General features: G+C 37.3%; 1 pseudogene; it reads left to right on the top strand.

Moving 5' to 3' along the window:
- Nucleotides 1-470: 470 nt before the first annotated feature.
- LOC121163778 lies at nt 471-17626 on the top strand (annotated as a pseudogene).
- The last annotated feature ends 665 nt before the right edge of the window (nt 17627-18291 follow it).

The following is an 18291-nucleotide window of genomic DNA, read 5'->3' as shown; positions in this document are numbered from 1 at the left end:
CCTATTCCTCTAGACCATTCATGCACAAAATACCTTTGTGTGAAACTCTTTCCAAATGTGTGATGACTGGAGTTAGTCCAGAAGTTTGCCTGCAGAGTCTCTCTGCATGACTGTCAGTGGGAGCAGCCGAACAATTTCCTTTCCTCAGAAGTGTTACCATGAGACTCTGTCATGCAGGCATGCTCAGGCCACACACAGGCCGCCAAGGAAAATGCATCCAGCCAGACGGCTGTTTCCAGAGACCTTGTTTATTTTAACCTGTAGACATGCTACCTGACTCAGCTTCTGGCTATGTGGCATAGTGTTTGAGAAAGAAGTGGTTGGAAGACTCTCAGGGGAGCTGGAGAGAGATTTGCATAGAAAGACAGAGACTGGGGTCGCCCTTAGAATCAGTAGCTTATTGTTGCATTCCCTTTCCAACTGTTTTCCCTGTGTTAACGTTCATGCTGGTGGTTTGTTAATCCACCACCATGACTGCTGACGGAAGAAGTCAGACGGAGGTAGGGGTGTTTGACCCAATCCTTTCCTCAAAGGTGAGAAGCAGAGAGGTCTTTAAGACGTCTCAGCCCACAAGGACATTGCAGTGCAGCACTAATTGTAATTCAAAGAAACCAGTTTCAAAGCAGTGTGTGGAGGGAATCTGCATTGGAGAACGCGAGCTCATTTTCCCCTTTCTGGCACACTCCTAAATCAAAGGGGCTAACAGGGATGAATATGCTCCAAAGTATCACTGATTAACATAAATATTTTTGAAGTGTTCCAATTTGTGTTCATGGAAGCATCCTGCATAACAGGAAGAAAAATGAAGATTTGCTTTAGAACAATTAATATCAGTATCTTTTGTAACACTAAAAAACTCTAAGGGAAAATAACAGTGAAACAATCAAGGGAAGCTTTTGCATTACTTAGCACAAATTGCATTGCTCTACTAAATTATTTTCTATCGTTTTCTCTCTCTCTCTCTTCTTTTTTTCTTTTCTTAAAGCCATGATAGCTCATTCTCCAAAAGAAGAGTGTGGATTACTCAGTGAACACTGTGAAAAATTCCGATGATTTATTTATTTACATAAATTTTACTTTTGGCACTTGAGTTGAAGATTTAGGCATCAGTTTACTTAATTAGCTTTACTGATTTTTAAGTAAACTTTGTAAATGCAAGCCTTGTGCTAGATGCTAGAAAAAGAATAGTCAGAATGGGTGTACATAGGAGCCTCACAGCATGTATAAACCGCTAATTGGAAATAAGCTATCTATATGGATTTTACTATGAGACATAGATTTGGCATTATCTTGTATTAGTTGAATTTTTAATATTAAAAACTTGTTCTAACTCAGTGAAAATTGGTGGCTAAATGTGTCATCTCCAAGGAAAAAATTGTTATTATCATTCAAAATACTTAGAATGTCGATCCAAGAAGTTGGAGTTTGAAGTATCTGAGAAATAAATATATAGACTTTTCGAAACATGTGATAGAACATTCCTGTCTACTCCAACTTTCATTACATTACATATAATGAAGAAGATAATGAACTAAGATTATGAGCTTAGACTGTTCTCTAAAACAATAAATCAATTCATGCTAAACATAACCACATTGAAAATTGTGATTAATTTTCCAGAATGTTTCTTTATGGCCAATTCATAGAGGGTATGATGAGTCGTGCAAAATGCAAACAGAAGGAAAGCAAATGGGAGAACACATCAGGAAAAAGGTGAGCTAAGATACAGGTCAGGTCAATAATAAGGTTAATTTTTAAAAGATGGAAAGAACACAGACAGGCAGATGATTAATAAATGAAGCAAGCAGCAAACTTTGAGACTTGATTAATCACTCACCAATGACTCTGTCGAGTGTCAGAGAACAGAGAATCAAAACTTTGAGCTAGGACACACTGAAATCATATAGCCATGGGAGAACAGAGTCAGATGTGAATACTAACGACTGTAACGGAAGTGAAGCAGTGCCACAGAAGTGGATAGACGTAGATAAAGGTATTGTATATGTACACAAGGACAATCATAGAAAATAGAGTACAGGCCACAATGGCATCCTGGAAAGGGTGCGGGGGGTTGGAGGATTGGATAGCAGGAGAAAAAGAACTGTAGGAATGAGCAGCATGGCAAGGCTAAGATGCAACGGTTTAGAAACAAGCTGAATTTGGTTACAGGTCACAAATCTACACTCATGCAGATACTATGAAAACCATCTATGCTGAGTTTGCTTCAGAGTTTAAGATTAAAATTAATCCTTAGGAGTAAAGTAATATCCTAGAAAATGACCAGAGTAAGAAAACACAGCAATTTAATGTGATCCTTTAATAAGTGTGATAGATAATGCACTCATGCACACTTAGATAGCATGTATATTTTCATGAATACCATTCTTTTGGCTTTTGTTCAAAGAATTTTTTGCATCAGCAGTTGCAGTTTCATATGCCTTAAAATGATCTGTAGAGTTGGACCCAACGCAGAAGCCTGGCAGTTGAAGTCCTCACCTTGCATGCACCGATATCCCATATGGCTGCCGGTTCTAATCCCGGTGGTCCCAATTCTCATCCAGCTCCTTGCTGGTGGCCAGGGAAAGCAAAGACAGCTCAAAGCCATGGAACACTGCACCTGTGTGGGAGACTTGGCAGAGCTCCTTGCTTCTGGCTTTGGATTAGCGCAGCTCTGGCTGTTATGCATGCTTGGGGAATGAATCATCAGATGAAAAATCTTCCTCTCTGTATAACTGCCTTTCAACAAAAATAAAATAAACCTTTAAAAAATTGATCTGTAGAGTCATGTTTACTGTTAAAGAATCTCTGAATCAGTGAAGTGTTAAAAATTTTCAAGCATATTCACTTTAGAAATAAATCTTAGATTAATAAGTCAAGTTATTTAACAGAATATAAAATATGACAGAGATTCATATGTTCAAGTACTTCCTTTACCAAATTTGGCGAGCTTAGAACAAGCGATCCAGGTTTCTCACATGAGCGTTAGGTACCCAGCAACCTGCACCATTAACAGGAGCCTGAAGTCAAACCCAGGGACACAAAAGGTAAATATGTATAGTAAATATGTATCTATTAAATTCAAGTTCATGACAACATTTATAATGTTTAACTACATGGAAAATTTTGGTATTCTATAAAATAAATCTTATGAAAATATGATTGAATTACCCAAAACTATAGTTGTGTTTTTGCAGATGCAAAACTGTTTAGCATTGATAAAGCACCATTCCCTCTTCAAAACAAATTGATGGGCCCCTGCTATGCATATATTCCTGCTTGGGTGAAAATAGGAAAGTCAGCATTTCAGATATTCCATTTCTTCCTCACCAGATGCAGAACTGAATGTATTTGAGAGGCTGAGGGGAGACTTAGAAGTATATCAGTGAGACCATGAATATCAACACAGAGCTTTGAGCTGTCTTAAGTCATAGGGATACCTTCATTGACCATCACTGATTCTGAACCTCCAGTTACCAAAAGATAGAACCAAGAGTTGTTTTTGTTGTTGTTTTGTTTTGCTTTTTAATCAGAAGAATAGAAACAGTCTCATCTCCCTAGTAGGATATATGTATCACATGATTTTATCATGGATCAAACAGATTCATATTTCTGAGATACTAACTTCAAAGGTGAGTTTTTATGGATTTTCCCCTTAGCTCTCTCCATCCCCCAGATACAAGAAGGAAAAAAGAGAATGTGATAATAATGGTCTTAGACACTTCCCCTAGCCCTTGATCCTTTGCACCATTATCAACTATGTAAAGATTATCAACAAAATAAACACAAAGGGAAAAAATAAGTTATGGCAAGACCCTGCCTTCAACTATAAAAAAGTGGTGGTGGGCTTTAAAAAATAGTCCAGAGTCACTTGCTCCAGGAAAATAGAGATGGTTTTAGTTGTATCTGATTCTCATCAACAGAATTTATGAAATTAGCTTCTTTGGAGCATCCGAGGACACCTGGTTACCTAAATCATCAATTGTTGGTTGTAGGTGGTGTGCTGAGTTCCTCTGGGCACTTACTCCTTTGAATGAGGAATACAGTTTCACAGGACACCAAGGAATACCTTTAGTGTGCAAAGAAACATTTAGGACAGTAAATAAAGTAGCCAAGCACAGCTGTTCCTTCTGTACACGCAAAATGCACAAGGTACCTGCAGAGTCAATCCTCTGAAGAAAATTCACCTCAACATCATTCACAAATTTGCTGTCTTAGCAGGACACCTAAAAGAAGCCAACTGCATCATCTGTTTGGGTTATCTCACAGATACTATCATCATCTATAGAACAGATTCTCTTGCCTCATCAGTCATCCCCAATGCCAATAGGAACACTTCAAAATTATTATCCAGCTTGGAAGCATGATTGGCATGGCCACATGGCCACACTACTCCACAGCAGCAGGCAAAATCAGAGGTGTTTGTGCAAGAAATACAACCTGATCTTAATCCCTCTTAATGGGGAGGAACTTGACATATTGAATCACCTTGGCACTTAGCTCCTTGACCACCAGCACTCACAGGGGAGGCTACTTCTCACCACAGGAAGTGATAGACAGGCACAATTGAGTAGCCTTCCAAAACAGAAAAACTGGGAGGAGTGAAATACCAGAAACTGAACTACCCCCTGTATGTGAGCACCTCAATGAGTTCTCTGAATGTGAGGACGGGGCAGTTTTCACAAGCTGCCAGGTAAGGAAGGACATTCAACAGTGCAAAATGGCAGCATATTCAGACTTCATTTCCACACACAAAGGTCCCCTAAAAGAGATGGCAGAGACCCTAGTGATGTCAGAAAATAGATTTATGAGTGGTAGGATATTCAAGAGTGAAAGCCTGAAAACCCGAGTCATCTCTTTATTCCACTTGAGGAAGGCAGTCTGCTGGAAAGTACTGTGGAAATGCTACGAAGGTGAAATTCCAGACCAGCTCCGAAATAGCACATCTTAATTTGCTTGTCTCTAAGGATTAAAAAATAAAAATAAATCTGTAGACTATTGTTAATGAAAAACAGGATTCATTAGCATGCAGAAAGAGCAATTTATCTAGTATTCAGGGTTCTGAAGACTTTGATCCCAGCTGACAGTACTGAGAGGTTCAAGTAGATGAAAAACCAAAATGGACAGGGGGCTTGGAAAGATTCCCTTGCAGCAAGGGAAAGTGGCCAAGGCAGACACTGGGTAATCGAGAAGTGGAATGGTGCTTCTACACCTCACTCGCCTCAGTCACTCCTCTGCTCCTGGAAAAGCCAGAGGAATTGATGTGCATCTGAGCCGTGAGAGGGGAGTGTTTCTCTTTAGAGTTTGAGTGATGAGTCTCAGAATCATTATTTGATGTATTTCTCAAGGTACGAACTATAGCCTTATCTTTGCATTGAAATCAAAACCTCTTATGCTTTGTGCAACAGATTCTAAAGGACATGTGCTTTGGTTTCATTCTTTCCCCTGGTGATTTAGGGACAATAGATAGAATATTGTGCAACTTTCAGAGTTTGCTGCATGAAGTTGCTGCAAGAACTGACAGTGGTGAGGGGATTAAATTATAAAATAGTTCCAGAATCCGAAGATAAGTGCAAAAAAAAAAAGATGCTATTACAGTTTGTATAAATTTAGTAGCAACTTTGAAAAACACAAAAACTTAGCTATGTAATAATAAAGCTCAATTATTATTAACAACCAGTATTTGTTTTACTGTATTACCAATATTTTGCTTAAAATGCTGCAGTATTGCAGATATAGCAGAAAAGGCATAGCCAATAGCATGTACGGTATATGGTAATTTGTGAGATTTTTATTTCATTTCTGATTTGGGATATGTTTAATAAATCACAAGGTAATGTGTATTTTTCTTGTCAGTTACAGTTGAACAAATTGAAGATGTATTGATTAAGAAATGGAAATGGCTCATGAGCCTAATCATCCCATTCTATGGAGTTATCATGCTTTAGGTTACAACTTGTGCTGTTTTTCTTTACTTAGGTGTTCCAGGAAAACTGTTTCAAATCTATTTTCAACTGCCAAAAACGTTGGGGGAAATGCCTTTTACAGTACACACTTTGATAGAGATTATTTCGCCAAATACATGAAAATTATCCCATACCTGAACTTCTTAAAACTCTGACTTACTATGGCTCAAAAACTGTTAAATCTAATAAAAATCTTTCTAATGTTGCCAGACTCATACTATCATCTTTCAGTTATTCGTGTAACTAAACCTTAAAGCTCAATACCTACATAACCAGAAAACTTCCTTCATTACAAGTTCAAAATAGCTTTAACGGTAACATTCAAATCAAGTGGCTTCCGACCAGGAATTTGCTATGTGGCAATGAGACACTTAAAATTTCCGTTATTCAAAATGTCCCAACTTTAAAGCATTTAAAATATAAATCTGTCTTCTCTTGCCAATCTCAATGTCAGAAAAATTACCAAGAGGACAAAGCCCTCCTTCACTTCATAAATGAAACCTTTTAGAAAAGGCATTTATTTTGTTCACAACCAAACTATCCTCTATCAACTATCACCACAAAAACTGAATTAAAATTGCATTTTTTGAAAAAATCAAAATAAAGAATATTAGAAATACCACAGAAACAAATCACTAGACTCAATTTACGGTTAACAATAAAACCCACAGACATGACAGATAAAACCATGGAAGTTGTCGGGATAACAGAAGACAGAAAAATAATTCTGGTTTTTCCCTTTCACAGAATGAAGATTCCATGGCACATACTTTATGTCTTTTGCTTCTTGGCTTACTGCTTAGAAACAGTAAAAGTGAAAATTCACAAAGCTCAGCTAACTGCAATCAGGGAAATGGGATCACTGGACGAAGAATAATTTTTATTTCTAGATTAAATAGTACCAGTAGCTAAAAATTAGTAAACTACTTTCCTTTTTTTATTTTCTTGAGCCAAATGAGTTCATAACCTAATGTTGTATGACAATGGACAAATTAATCAGATTAATGAAATCCTCTGAACTTCAGTTTTGTTTGTTTCCCCAAGATTTGTTTACATACAAGGTTGAAAGGCAAAAAGGTGGAGGTGGAGGGGGGAGGGTGGAGGGAATGAGATTTTTACCCACTGGTTGGGTTCCTCCAATTAGCACCATCGCAGAGACTAGACCAAAACAAATCAAGGAACCCAGGACTCCATTCAGGTCATTCACATGTGTGGCAAGGGCTCAGGTACTGGGGTCATTTTCTGTTTTGTGTTTTGTTTTGCTTTGCTTTGCTTTGTTTTGTTTTGTTTTGCTTTGCTTTGTTCCCATGCACATTAACAGGTAACTCAATCATAGTTAAAGCAATGGTGACTCCAGCAGGTACTTTGATTTGCAAATAGTAGCTTAACCAACTGGGCCACAATACCTGTCCATGAATTCAGTTTCAATATTTAAAAGGCTGTAGCAGTTCCACTTCACCAAATTACTACACGACTCTATAAGCTGGTGAATGTAAAGTATTTGGTATAGCATCTTCTATGTAGAAAATATTGAATACACATTTGCTTGGTGTTCCCCCACGACTTTGTAGTGAAATTATAAGGATAAAGGTGATAACATCTTTTTCTCATTAGGAAAATATGTAGCCAATGAGAGCATTTGCAAGACGAAGTACAATTGCGAATTTGCTTCTAACATTTACTCACAATCCTAAAGTGGAAGCTATTTCTGCATGTTCTGTCCATAAAATTTTGAAGCAAACCGTATCCTGAAAAATGCCCAGCGAAAAATAAAGTACACATAAGGAAAGTTCCCTGCAGTTGCCTACTTATGCTGTTGTTTTGCACTTTTCTTTCAAGCCATAGCTAGAACTCTACAAGACCTTTTCTAGGAAGACCAAGTAGACAAAACTAAGTTCACAGTAACTGGTTGTTAGGTGTGGGGACAAAGACCTCTCCAACAGTTTCAGTTTCATCCAGTCAACCAGACACACTTGTCTCTCCTCTTTGATATTCTATTTGCGCTTTCCTTTTTGTTTTTAACATATTCAAACCTGGACATAAACTAATGAGTTTCTGTGAAAAGGAGTGACTAGGCAATGTCTAAAGCATTGAAATCACTAAAGGACAGAAAAAATAAAAGGAAAGACTGAGCAGGGTACACATTATGCGAAAGGAATCTTGGAGTCTTACCAACCTTGAGATGGGACAGGGTCTTAGCTGGTACACATTAAGAAGTTCTCCAAGGTCTCTGCAAAATATGAAAATTTCTGGATCTAGGTACAATATGTATAGGCACAAATCCTGGTCTACAGTAATTGTGTGAAATATCCAATGGTTTGGGCACAGTGCAGTAGCCTAGCAGCTAAGTCCTTGTATTGCTCGCAATGGGATCCCATATGGACACCGGTTCTAATCCGGGAGGCCTCGCTTCCCATCCAGCTCCCTGCTTGTAGCCTGGGAAGCAGTCAAGAACGGCCCAAAGCCTTGGGACCCTGCACATGTATGGGAGACCCGGAAGAGGTTTCAGACTTGTGGCTTTGGATGGGCTCAACTCCAGCCATTGTGGCCACTTGGTGAGTGAATCAGTGAACAGAAGATCTTCCACTTTGTCTCTCCTTCTCTCTGTATATCTGACTTTCTAATAAAAAAAATAAAAATAGATTAAAAAAATTTAAAAAGAAATATCCAGCACTTTAAGTACATAATTTGTTATACAAGATAACAAACCTTCTAGGATGATTATAGTCTTGTCATAAAATTTCTGGCTTAATAAAATTAACCGTAATGCTACCCTTTGCAGCTGACTTTCTCTTCAGCTTGCCTCATTGTCCAGATCTCAATGAATAAAACTTAATGTTGCTCCCAATCTAAAAGCAAATAGTGGTTTTGACGATGAGGTACATGTAGAATTGTATTTGTAATATTTTCAAGCTGTCCAAATAAAAATGCTCTAATTTTAATATATTGCTTATTTTAATGTATTTCTAAAATACGTGATTTACTTTCACTAATGCAGACCAGCCATCTTGCTTTATAGAATTGCTTGAATTTTGTCACTTACTCATGAAAATTCAGAATAAAACTAGTACTACATTTCTGATGTCTTAGCTTTAGGTCTATCTTCTTCCAGCAGATCATTCTGTCTTCCCAACCTCTCACTTGACAGCAAGTCACACAGCCTCGGGCTAAGAGCATTGCAGTATGAAAGTCAGATGCAGTGAGAAGAATAACGAATACTCACTGTTCCCATAGAACATATTCATTGAATCGCATGGAGTTTTCTCTTTGGGTTTCCAAAATCACTTATTTTATTTTATCCTGCTTTTTTGTTTGTTTGTTTGTTTGTTTTTAAATTCTAGAAACTGTCAGGATTGAGGCTATATCTATTTGTGCATTAGAGTTGTTTTCTACTATTGTCCAAAGAACTAAGTGATTGTGTGTTACCCCATAGAATGTGTTGGTGACCCCTCGTTTGGAAGCAGCATGACTGTTGGAAGTCGCACTCTCTCGGCACAGGGCTCTTAGCAGTTCTGTGATGACTTTGGTCTTCTCTTTATGAAAGCAGAAACCTAGATCTAATTAGTAAATTCACTTTGTAGAGACAAGACAAAAACAGTTCCAATGATTCTGAGAAGGTTCCCCTTGACTTTGATTAGGGGTATCTGCTTGCATAGCTACTCCTATACTAGTCTCACCTTCAGTGATGCTAAAGAACTGCTGTTCTATTTATGAACACAATAAAAACTATCATAAACAATGAGAGGTTTGAGATAATGCTTATGTAAGAAGAGATGCTTTCAATATTCAGCATTGTCAAGAAGATTCTTAGCTTCTTTGAACTCATCACAATAATACTTATGTTTGCTGAGAGGCAGTGTTCCCTTAAAAATGAATGTTCTGTAACTATCAAGTATGTGATGTACATGAAAGAAACAGTATCAAGTTTTGTCTGTGTTTTGAGAAATTATAATGACCTGCTGTTTGGTAGACAGGTAATAAATAAAGTAGTATAATTTAAAATTAAAATTAGAAGAAAAAAAAAAAAAGCTTAAGGGCCGAAATTGTGGCTAGCAAGTGATTCTATCCTATACCATGTTTAGCTTCCTGGCACCTTCACTTCCCATCTAGCTACTTGACAACATTCCTCGGATTAGGATGCTTGAGTCTCTGCCACCTACAACGAGAGATCTAAAACTAGCCCCTGACTTCAGGTTTCAGAACAAGACACTACTGCCATTTGGGGAATGAACCAACAGGTGTAAGATGTATTTCTTTTTCTCTGTCTCCTATTCTTTAACTCACCCTTTCAACTAAATAAATCTTTAAAAGCAGTTTAAACCTCAGAGCAAGCATCTTGTTTAGTGGTTAATCTACTGTTGGGATGCCTGCCTTCCATCTCATAGTATCTGAACCCACATCCTGGAATCTCTCTTGACCCCACCCTCCTGTTAATGCACACCCTGGAAACTAATATAACAATTTGATCACTTAAATTGTTAGTTCTTGCCATCTACATCACTGGCCTGGAAAGAGTTTCCAGCTCCTAGCTCAGGCTGTATCAGTGTCAAGCACAGCAAGCACCTGGGGAGTGAGCCAGCATAGGAGAGCTTTGAGTTTCCCGTCTGCTCTGTGTAGCTCTTTTGCAATCTGCCCCTAAGATAACATTTAAAAAAATGAAATGAATGCTATATTTCATCTTTTAGCAAAAAAATGTTTAAATTTTAATATGTAAAATTATTCAACAAGTTTTACCTTGGTGGGAAACACCAATTAATTGCATTTTCACGATTAGGGCATGTGGAATCCAGCAAGAACTCCCACGCAGAATTCCTTCGTTGTATAAAATCAATATGGTTAAGTAGGCAACTCTATCATTAGCATTGTGTTATAGTTATTTTCTTTTTTTGAAAAGGATTTGTTTATTTATTTGAAGGACAGAATGACAAAAAGAAAATGAGAGCGAGAGTGAGAGCAAGCGAGAGAGAGAGAGAGAGAGAGAGAGAGAGAGAGAGAAATAAATATCTCCCATCCATTGGTTCAAACTGCAAAAGACTGCAATGGCCAAAGCTAAGGCAGTCTGAAGTCAGGAGCCAGGAAACTCTTCCAAGTATCCCATATTGGTGGCGGGGCACCAAAGACTTTGGCCCTTTTCTGCTGCTTTCCCATATCTGCAAGGACAGAGATGAGAAGTGGGACAGACAAGTTTCAAGTCAATGCCAATAAGGGGTGTCGGCACTGCAGGTGGCAGTTTGACAGAGTGCCACTGCATTGACTTCCATATTTTCTTGTAAATGAAATCATCTTTACATGATGACCTCCTGTTCATAGTGCTTTGCTTCTGAAGATTTAAAACTACGATGTGGTCAGTAATTATAGACTGTCTTTTCAATATTTCCTATGTGTTTAAACATAAAATATAAGATTATATTTTTAAGAGAATGAGTGTAGTATAGGTTTCTAGAAACATTAATCGCAATGAACTTTTGAATACTCAATATGACAGATATAAGATACAGTATTGATTGTGTCCTATGTGTGTTAATATGTGTGTGTTATTTAGTGGTTAATTTGTTTTTATTTTCCATTATAAAGTTTGTAGGTATAGGGCTTCTCCCCATTCCTTCTTTTCCTCCCTTCACCTTCTCTGCACACCACATTTTCCCCTGTAATTTACAATAATATAGTCCTTCAGCTGAAATCATGTGTCCATCATTCTGATGTGTGTCATGACATATAATATAGATTTTGTAAAGAAAATAAATTGTGAGACTTTAGGTTAATGACTGTTTTGTTGGTGTATGTACCAAAGTCAATTTTCTGATAAACAAAATGTGAAGGAAATTACAGTTGAAAACAAAGTGTGATTAATCAGTTGAAATTATTGGAGTAAATTTGTTCACTTTAACAGGTGTGGAATGAATGTGAGCAACAATGTTCTAACAAACACTTCTGCTTAAAGTTAAAGGTAAGTCTAGATGATGACTATATAAAGTCAACCTCCAAAGAATAGCTTTCAATAAGTAAGTAAACAAACAAACAAACAAACAAAAGTATGTTCTGGGTCTCCGTGTAGGTCTAGGGTCCCAAGGACTTGAGCCATCTTTCCTTGCTTTCCAAGGCCTTATGCAGAAACCTTTGAACAGCCACGGTTTTAACTGGTTCCCCCATGGGAGGCTGGTGCTACAGTCAGAGGTTTATCCTAATATGCCACATGATAGCCCTTTAATTTTCTTTTGAGGATGTGTTGTGTTTATTGAAATGTAGAGTCCAAATGTGGGAGACAGAGACAGAGAGATCTTCCATCCACTGATTCACTCCTCAAATGGCCATGACTGTCAGTATTAGGCCAGGAGGAAATAGGGAGCCAGAATGTCCATGCATGTCTTATACTTGTATACTGGGGTTCAAGTTTGCTGGGCCATCTTTTGTTGTTTTTCTAGACATACCAACAGACAGCTGGATTGGAAGTGGAGTAAATGGGAATTGAATTGGTACTCTGATATGGGATCTTGCATGACAGGCAGCAAGTTAATCCGCTGCACTAGAACACTGGGCCAACATACAGATTTTTAAACCATTTCTATAAGGTCAACTTCTATCTTCATTTTTATTATTTTTTTGTTTTTAATATTTTGACAATCTTTACATAGTTAATTAGGATAAAAAGGTTCAAGGACTACAGGAAAGTGGGTATGATTATTATTTCCATATTGTTTCCTTCATGGTTAAAGGGGAATATTAAGGGAGAAGGCCCACCCAATATCTTAACTTTTAGAGTCAAACTCCCACAGTACATTTTGTGAAGCCATCAGGGAAAAGAATGAACAATCAGTAATCTCAGCAAATTGCAACTAATCATAACAACATCATAGCTATTAAATGTGTCTGTTTTTAGTCTATATTCAGTTACTGGATCAATGATTTCATCGCTGGTTCAGGATTATCTACATAAGGAAATGAAACTTTCAGTAGATGTTACAAAGAATAAAAGGAGATTTTTTTCCAAGAACAAATCACACATCAAATGCAAAACTCAGAATCTGTTTATAAATCCCATATTTGCCATTTTGTCAGCTTCGATGATTTTAGAACCTATATCCCACTTTGAGCGGTAAGAGAAAAACTTTGTAAATTTAAAATAGCAAGTTATCCCTACTGCATAAGCATTTCTGCTTCCATATACTGGAGCACTAAGTAAGTGCAAATTACTTCTTCTTATGGAATATCTTTTAGTAGTTCAAATAAAATGTACCTTTTAAGAATGACTGATAACTTATAATTCAGTATTTAATGCATAAAACTTTGAACAACTGTATTTGAGTATAGCTTTTTCACATTCACAGCCCAACAACTTTACTTTATAGTGCCATTTAGCAATTGCTGCATAATTCTTGAGCAGCTCATATTGGAATTCAAGAAAGCTGAAATGTTTTTGAATTATTTATGCTATCATATAAAATCAAAGAAAGAGAAATTAAAAAACAGATTTTTGAGTTTTTAAAGTTCAAGTTAGAAGAAATGGGCCTAGTATCTCCATTATTAACCTGTTAAATAATAAACAGAATAACAATATTTAAAAGAAGTAGACTTAACTTGGATCTCAGTTTTTGCCTTGGTTTTTTTTTTATCATGATTTTCCAATCCTATATTATTCTGTATAACTAACTATAAATATGACCTCCTGGTCATATAACAAAGAATTATAGAATGTGAAGCTGAAAGAAATCATTCATAAAGACTTTAAATCAAATTGCTATCTAACATATGTAAGAGTATATGACGGCATTTATATAATACTGTAATTAAAATATTTATGGAAAAAAATTTACTTGGAGTCAAATAGTTATTAAATATGTATATATTTTTCATAAGACATTTGAAGACCTCATATGGGCATTGATTTAAAAATTTTGCATCAATAAAGATTTAACTTTTAATTCTGTCATCCATAAACTTTTTATAAAGTACTCTGATGTATCACATTTTATAAATTTTTAAATATTTATTTAATTATTATTGGAAAATCAGATATACAGAGAGAAGGAGAGACAGAGAGGAAGATCTTTTGTTTTCTGGTTCATTCCCCAAGCAGCTGCAATGACCAGAGCTGAGCCAATCCAAAGCCAGGATCCAGGAGCCTCTTCTGGGTCTCCCACATGTGTGCAGGGTCCCAAGAATTCCTCAACTACTTTACCAGGCCACAGGCAGGGAGCTGGATGGGAAGTGGGATTTCTGAGATCAGAACTAGCACCCATATGGGATCCTGGCGCATGCAAGATGAGGACTTTAGCTGCTAGGCTACCACACCAGGCCCTGATGTGTCACATTTTAAAAGTTCTGGCATCATGGTATGGTGGATTAAGACGCCCCCTGCAATGTAGACATACCATATTGGGTATTTTTGGCTGCTCCACTTATGCACCTGGGAAAGCAGTGGAAAATGGTCCAAGTTCTTGGATTCCTGCACTCATGTGAGACCTGGAAGTAGCTCCTGGATTCTGACTTCAGCTTGCCCTAGCCCTGCCCATTATGGCCACAGTGATGACAAACATGAGAATGGAACATATCTCTGTGTGTGTTTCTCCTTATTTCTCTGTTTTTAAATTTAAAAATTAATAAAAATAAAATATACTTAAAATAAACTTGAAATAGTTTTCATAATAATAGCAACACCTTGCTATTTTTAATAGCAAATGGACAATAGATATGAATATTTCAAATACACATATTCATTGTTTGCCATATTCTAAGTTTTAAGGGCTATGCTTATTCCACATTAATAAAATCAGTGTCTTCTTTTTGATAGTTCCTAGCTAGAAGAAGAATTCAACATTGGACATTCATAACTTTTTCATGTCAGGTACATCTTGCCCACGGGCAAGGCAGTCAACATTTTTAGTTTTAAAATGCATTTTTCAAAGGAGTGATAACCTTCATTTCTACTTTTGTATGCTATTTGTAACCTAGAAAAGATCATGATATCTTAACATTGAATTCAGTGCGAAACTGAAAAAGGAAGGTCTACTTTTTTTCCACAACCAGAACAAAAAAAAAAAAAAAATGGATTAAAGTACACAAAGTGTCAGAGAAGAAAAAAACCACAAGACTTCTCCTGAACAAGCTGAATAGTATCTTTAATACCTGTATGATACCTTGCAACAAGTCCATAAGAAGCACTCATGTTATCTTCCAAGTACTCTTAATAACACCAATGTACGCTTCTAAGGACTTAAACACTTCACAATGTAAGATTGCTCTATCAGCATTACAGGCTTGAATTGATTCCACAAATACTTATTGATTCTACAGTTATTGAAACTCCACTGTGTCAAAGCACAATGAACTCAACTGTAATAACAGAATGATCCTTTTTCTCGAGGGGTTTAGAGCCTATTAAGAGGTACTGACACGCAAAAATACAATTAAAACAGTGTGGAGTGTTATGAAACAAGGCAATATAAGTTTTTTTCTCAGAATAGAAAGATTAATGGAAGTGATAGATTTAAGCTCTTACATAAAGAATAGGAAAGCATTAGCTACTTAGAGAACAGAAAGTGGTACACAAGCAAAGGCCCAGAGGCAACAAAATGCTATGATGTCTTCAAGGAATTTAAAGGACTTAAAATAAGTTCAGATAGAGACATGTTTAGGGGGCAGCTTGAGAAGAGGCTGGGCAAGTTATGAGACAGCTGAACATGCTGTCCTGCAAACTAAAAACATATGGACTTGCATAATAACATGGTGTAGTGAGTTAACCAATGCCCACAAGGTCAGTGCTCCATATGAGTGCAGGTTCCAACTCCATTCGCTGCACTTCCAATCCAGCACTCTCCCAACGCAACTGGTGAAAGCAGTGGACTACAGCCCAAGTGTTTACGTCCCTGCCAATCGTGTAGGAGACAAAGTCGGGATTTCAAATTTCTGATTTTACCCTGCTGTTGCCATTTGAAGAGAGAATAAGCAGATGGAAGGTCTCTCTCTCTGTCTCTCTCTGTCTCATTCTTTCTCTCTCTCATTCTCTTTCTCTCTCCCTAGGTGTGTGTATTTGTGTGTGGTGTCTGACACTTTCAAATAAATGAAATGCGTCTTCAAAACTTAGTATTGGAGGAGCCGTTATGGTGGCAAAGCAGACAAAATTGATGCCTGTGGGGGCAGCATCCCAATTGAGTGTCATCCCATGCCTTAGATGCTCCATTTCTGACCCAGCTCCATGCTAATGGTTTAATAAAAGCAGTGGTTTGGCCCCTGCTACCCACATGAGTGATCCAGATGAAACTCCTGGCTCCTGCCTTTAGTTGCAGCTCTCTGGAACAGAACCAAAGAATGAAAGATCTCTCTCTTTTAACTATGATCTTCAAATAAATAAATGAATTTTAAAATAATAATAACAATTAAAATGGGTTTTTAGATCTAATGCAGCAGAAAAGGGATGAACAGCTTAAATCTAGAGTGCTGTAATCCAAATTTCCTTTTCAGGACTCCAAGTCAACATTAGGATAATCGTATGCAGGAATGTATTACTCCACCAGAATCCTGTATCATCCCATGCAAGTTATGCCTCCAATTTGCTCAGCATCAATTAGCTGCTGCCACATCGGTGGCTTTGGTGGTTTGTGCAGTGACTAGGTCTGCCACACACTATTTTTTACTTCTTCACCCAATGAACCATTCTGGCATCCTTGTGTGGTGTGTGCTGGCATACTCCATACAGTTAACAGCAGCATCCACAGCATCTCTGCTAGTCAGGCACAGCCTGAAAGGAAATAAATTCTTGTTCCAATTCCGCATCTAGATTACATGTATTCCTGAAGGAAGAATCAGATTTGACTTCCACAAAAGTTGCCTGGAAGAGCTGATTCTGAGGGATTTCTGGGTCATTCCATTGTCCAATTGGTTATTTAAAAAACAAAAATCTGTGATGTGAGGGAGGGAAAAAAAACCAGATTATATTTGCAAATTGGGGCAGTCATCACTGAAGTAGGATGTGAATAGAGGCAATTACGATATGCAGAGTAAAAGAAGACAGAATCTTGGGAGAACTACCATTCAAAACCAGAAAACATATGCAGTTTTGAAAGGACACAAGCAAGGCATACTAGGAGGAAACCAGGCAGATATTTGGATTCAAGAAAACTGAAGTTGTCGAGGGTTCTGAAATGTGAATTCTACTAAGAGGTTGAATGAAGTGTTAAAGTCAAGAAATAAATTTAGGCTCTTTCTCTGGCTGCTGTTGAGCCAAGCAGAGGTGAGACTGTGAGTTCAAGATTCTGCTTCATTGTATCCCACAGCATAGGCCCAAGAAGGCATTGCTGATGGAGGTGTAATGGATGTGAACATTGTTTTATAAGCAGTGCTGAGGACCTGCCTCCTCCACATTGGCCTAGCATGTGAAATCCATGAAGCCATCAAAGCCTTAGCCAAGCACCCAGCCTGCCTTTGCTTGCATCCCAGTATGATAAGCCTATGTATGTCAAGTTGGTGAAGGCCCTGTAGGCTGAGCACCAGATCAACCTCATTAAGGTTGATGACATGAAACTTGGAGGATGGTAGGCCTCTATAAAACTGATCGAGAAGGGAAACCCGGTAAAATGGTTGGCTGCAGTTGCATAGTCGTTAAGGACTATGGCAAAGGGTCTGAGTCCAAGGATGTCATCGAGGAATACTTGAAAGGCAAGAAATGAACAAATAAAAATTTTGCTCACGATAAAAAAAAAAAGAAAGAAAAAAGGAAGAAATAAATTTGGGCAGGATGATTTTGATAAGTTAATAAAAACACTATATTACAAGAGAGATCATTGTAATTGGAGGTGAAATTAAACATTGTAGAGGGTTGATGGATTAGTACAAGCCCTTTAATAAATGAATAAATAGGGGATACAGCAGATAAAGTGAGTGGAATAAAGTTTTTCTGTTTCTTTAATTTTTGGAACTACTAAGCTAGAGAAACTTAATCAATCTTAAATGCGTTAGAAAAGGATGAGGCATAAAGAAAGAAATTAACCTTCCAGAAAGTAGAAATAATTTTAAACAAGTAGGAAATTGGCTACCACAGGCCATGGTAGGATCATGATGTTATTTGTTTTAAGTCCAGAACATACAGAAATGTATGAAAAAAATATCATAACATGATAGTATTTGGAGCCCAGCTGAAATTTTAGCAAATGTAGAATATATTCATCTAAATATATATTGCTATGATCACCAAATAGCCAGGCATCACTTTCAAGAGAATTCAAACTCCAGTTGGAATGTCAGGGCTCTAGAAACAGTAGTAAAGTCAATGGTATTTGTGGTGATTATTGTGTTTTGGTAATTTTTTAGTGAGAAGAGGTTTAGAATAAACCAT

This window comes from Ochotona curzoniae, unplaced genomic scaffold, assembly GCF_017591425.1.
Source record: "Ochotona curzoniae isolate NIBS_2020 unplaced genomic scaffold, NIBS_Ocur_1.0 contig_64, whole genome shotgun sequence".
In the NCBI taxonomy this organism is placed as follows: domain Eukaryota; kingdom Metazoa; phylum Chordata; class Mammalia; order Lagomorpha; family Ochotonidae; genus Ochotona; species Ochotona curzoniae.
Note: the sequence above shows the minus strand (reverse complement) of the source record. Positions and strands in the feature narration are given on the sequence as shown.